Here is a 4,916-nt window from a genome sequence, read left to right as displayed (position 1 = left end):
GGATCCTCACATCTCAGGCTCCTGAGTAATTTGGATTACAAGCTTGAGCCACAGATGTCTGGCCATTATCTCTCATTGGTTCTCAGAATGACACTTTTTTTTTTTTGCTGCAAAAACTGGCAGTGGCCACTTCATTGGCCTGGATAGAACAGGAGCATCTTCAGAGATTGTGTTTGGGGCCTAAGTGAAATGTAAATAATATCTTCCCCACCAGCTAATATGTCCTCCTCACTGTCTAAATAAAGCTTATAAATTGAGAAATTTGCTCTCAAACTTGAATTTCTTTTAGATATATTGTCTTATTATTGTACAAAATAATGGACTCCATTATATTTTCCTATATTCATACTACATATTTTGATAATATACACCTTCATTACCCTCTTTTGCCTGTTTCCTCCCATGGTTCCTTCTTGTTTTTACATTTTTCTCTCTCTCTCCCTCCCTCTCTCTTACTCTCCCTTTTTCTCTCCTTCCCTCTCTTTCTCTCTCATTCTCTGCTTGCCTTTCTGCTAGTAGTTGCTTTACACTTTCTACCTGTATTCCCCCTTTTAAGCAAAGCCTCAAGTTCTGGGTTTCTGCTTATTAATTGGAATTAAGAATTTTTGCCAGGCATCGGTGACCCTCACCTGTAATCCTAGCTAGTCAAGATGCTGAGATCAGAAGATTGCGCTTCAAAGCCAGCCTGGGCAGGCAAGTGCATTAGACTCTTATTTCTAATTAACCACCAGAAAACCAGAAATGGCTATGCGGCTCAAGTGGTAAGGTGCTTGCCTTGAGCTGAAGAGCTGAGGGGTAGTGTCCAGGCCCAGAGTTCAAGCTTCACGACTTACCAAAAATTAAAGTGTTTCCATAGATTTTTCTTTCAAACCATGATAATAAATTACCTTTGTTCATGTAGATAATATAGGAATTTAGTATTGTTGGGTTATTAACAACTATTTAAATTATTTTTGAAAAATCATAATGAACTATGCTTTATGAATCTCATCTTATTCTGAAATATTACAAAAACAGTAGAGTTCTTCTATAGGGTCCCAATGTAATAGGAAGCCCTGTTCTATATCAGAAGTATCTATCAACCATTTCTTTCTCCTGTACCTTATCTTACATCTATTCAATTATTATTTTTATTTGTCAATTATCTTTCAGTAGTTGTACAAAGAAGTTGCCATATAACAAAAGCAGTTTATGAATACAGTGCATATTGATTTGTGTCACACCTACAATAATCACACCCCTCTCTGACCCACCATTCCCTTATTTTTCTTAGTTTTGCAGTATAGACAATGAATTCCTTTTCAGCAAATTAATTTAGTTTATATTTATTTATTGTTAGGCATGGGGTTTGAACTCTGGGATTGGGCATTATCCCTCAGCTGTTCCACTCAAGGTGAGCACTCTACCACTTGAGCCAGAGTGCCACTTCCTGTTTTCTAGTGGTTTATTGGAGATAAGGATGACATGGAGTTTCCTGCCCGGGCTGGCTTTGAACTGAGATCCTCAGATCTCAGCCTCCTGTGTAGCTAAGATTACAGGCCTGAGTGGCCTGTGCCCAGCTGATTATAGTTATTTTAAAGAGGCTGTGTAGAGGGATTTCATTTGCATAAGTCAGATGAGAACATTTCCTTTCATACAGCATCTTCTATTCCCTCACTTTCTCCCAATGAGCTTGACTACATTCTGCCCCTTCCTCTCTCCATTTGTCTTCCCTTTCTCCACCCTCTTCTTTGATGTACCCAGTTCCTTGCATTAATATTCTCGGGCTTTGGCCTAGACTTTCTAAAGATTATACTATTTGGGCCACATTGGCAGCAGCGATGGTGGAGCAGGAAGGCTCCCACAATGAAGCCCACAATCACATGCAAGTTAAGCTGCATGGAGAAAGGCAGCCAGTATGGGGCACACCAAATGTACTGGACCATCTTCTTCAGGTACATGTCCCAGAGAAAGCCCTCTGAGGCCCAAGAGCTCATGTGCTCAGGAGCATATTTTTGTTCTTCCCTCATGGCCAGCAAAACAGCACAGCAGAGCTGTCCATGCAGGTGTTGGAGTCCCTGAAGTAGGCAGAAATGGATGTAGTGTCTGGTTTGGGTGTTGAGTTGATGGACCCCTTCTCCAGAGCCCTGAACTGTTCCAGTTGGGGTTCCTGGAAACGGGGCCACCCTTAGCTCCTTCCATTTTGAGCCCTGACCCTGTGGAAAGAGCCGAACTACTGGGAATCTTGATACTACTTTCTACACTCTACAGTCAGTGAGGGCTGTGCCAACATGCTGGTGGAGGACTCCACGGCCCACAGCTTACATGGCAAGTGGACATACTTGTGGCTCAGGCAGTGCTGCAGTTTCTCTATTAGAAAACAAAACCTGGTCTGTGGTCTTCATCATGTATGCACAGAAGCAACATCCATCAAGCACCGGCCACCCTCCATCCAATCCCTGCTCCACTTCATCTGATTTCTGCTGCTGGCCGTGGATGGCGGCAAGCTGACCATGTTCATGGTGCTGTGAGAGCAGTGCCAGCCCTCCCTGTACAGGCACCCAATACATGACAAGTAGCTCGATAGGACAGAACAGGACAGGAGAGTTCTCCCTCAGGGTACATCCCAAGCTTTTGTCTTCCTGTAGAGGCACTTGGCCACGTCCTGGCCTCCCTTAGTTACTCTATCAACTACAATTTTTCTTAGTTATGTTCTATGTATTAAAAACTTCCTTAAAAACAAGTTATACTATTCATGGATTTCATATTCACAGCTCTAAATACTGAGATGCCTAAAATATATCATTCTGCTTTGAGTAAATTCCCTCCAAAAGGTTTTCCAATTCAGAAGTATATCTTTAATGGATTTTATAAAACCTTTCAAATGTTATACAAAAAAATAAGGACTAAGTAAATGAACGATCAAGTAGTTAATGATTAGCAGACTCAATGTCCTGAAACAATTCTCCTTAATTGCTCAGTACGTAGAGTATAATTCCAGACGAAATTCAGACAGATTTTTTTTATGAGAAACTTTTAAGAGGGCAAATAGTATTTCCTCACTTTCTAAGGAAATATTTTTGTAGAATCAAAATGATCTCTTCAAAGTTTTAGGAAAGTCAATAATAAATTCATCAGTACCTAGAGTTTTATAGATTGCAATGCATTTAAATGTAAATTAAGAAAATTTGTGTAGATTCCATTTTTTTTCGTTCTTCCTTAAGTAGGTTTGATAGGTTTCATCTTTGAATAAATCATCTGAAGTTGTTTATTACTGAACTTTTAAATTTTATAATGGTAGGATTTCTGATAAAGTACTCATTTGTTTTGGTTATTGGCAACTGGTTTCTTCTCTGTTTTGTTATTTTGGATTTGTTCAGTCTTTTAAAATATATATCCATTTATTGATCTATTCAGACACAGCTTTTATTTTAATTGATTTTCTCTGCTGTGTTCAAAAGCAGGGTTTTTTTGCCACTTAACAAAATGATACTTAAATATCCATAGAAAAGCAAAAGAATAGAATAGAAAAATAAGAGTATCAGTTCAAGCTTACTCAGTAAGCAAAGAGCTGAGGATTTTGTTTCAAAGCTAGCCAGGGGAGGAAAATCTGTGAGACTCCTATCTCCAACTAAACACCAAAAATGCTGGAAATGGAGTTTGTGGCTCAAGTAGCAGAGCACTAAGCTAGAATTACATATGTGAATTCCCAGTGTCCTGGTAAGTTGTGTTTTTTTTTTGAGGAGTGTAAATGTGTACAATTTTTAAGTCCTTAATGTAGCCTACTGCATGTATTATGAAGTTACACATGGTCTGATCTACTGTCCATATGGTAATCACTGAGATTTAAAATTCTGTCTTTCTGAACATTTTCCAATTTTCTTCTTTGAACCATACATTTAGGTATCAGGGGTATCCTATGGTCATTTTTCATTTAAGGAAAAAATCATTTCAGATTTCATTTAAAGTTTGAGACTGAGACTTGTACTTGGTGTTTGATGTTGTTGCTCTTTAGCTAGTACTTTACCAACTAAGCTATGACTTTAATCCATAATTTCAGGTTATTCAAAATGCTAGGAAAGGTAATAGTGATAATAATGCTATTAAGTCTGTCGCCCATCTAGATATTCACATTTGGTTTGTTTGGGTTCCTAGTTTATCAGTATATTTATATGTCATATGTTTTGGTGCTATTCCTGGAGCTTGAAATCAGAAACTTGCCCTCTCCTTGAAACTGAACATTGTTAGCACACACTGGTAATTCTATCTACTCAGAGAACTGAGATCTGAGAATCCAAGTTTAAATCCAGCCCAAGAAGGAAAGACCATGAGTTTCTTATCTAAATAATCCCCAAAATAAATTTGGAAGGGAATCTGTGGTTCAAGAGTAAAACACCGCTCTTGAGGGAAAATGCGTAAGTGAGAAGGTAAGGTCTTGAGTTTAAGCCCCAATATCAGCACTCAAAAACGTTGCTTTCCTTGAGCTTTATATTAAATTGCTCAGAAAATAATCAGCATTGTAGTAATGTTTAACATTACTATTACAATCATCAGTTATATTTATTGATGTTATTCCTTTATTTTCCTAAATTTTACTGACACATTAATATCCAGTAATAGAAAGACAGGATTACTGTTTCACAAGTATTTATGGTAGTTGAATATATGGATGAGAGGTGCATACCAGAAGTTTGGACTGAAGAGAGATATTTGCAAGCTCTTCACATAAATAAATGATAGTTGAAGACGCTGTGGGCATGTATGAAATAAGCTAAAGAAACCAGCAAGGAAAGATAAGGCATGATTCTGGAAAGCAAACAATTTTGGAAGAATAGAAAACGAGAAAAGTATGTAGCTTTTGGTAAGAACTTTCTAACTCACCTACACGGTGAGCACATTTGATTCCTCATTTCTAGTAAAAGCCATTTTATTTTCAT

General features: G+C 38.0%; 1 pseudogene; it reads left to right on the top strand.

Moving 5' to 3' along the window:
* The first annotated feature begins 1,845 nt into the window (after positions 1–1,845).
* On the top strand, positions 1,846–2,627 carry LOC122115620 (annotated as a pseudogene).
* Positions 2,628–4,916: the final 2,289 nt, after the last annotated feature.

Source organism: Dipodomys spectabilis, unplaced genomic scaffold (genome assembly GCF_019054845.1).
Source record: "Dipodomys spectabilis isolate Male_0828 unplaced genomic scaffold, ASM1905484v1 ptg000122l, whole genome shotgun sequence".
Lineage (NCBI taxonomy): Eukaryota > Metazoa > Chordata > Mammalia > Rodentia > Heteromyidae > Dipodomys > Dipodomys spectabilis.
Note: the sequence above shows the minus strand (reverse complement) of the source record. Positions and strands in the feature narration are given on the sequence as shown.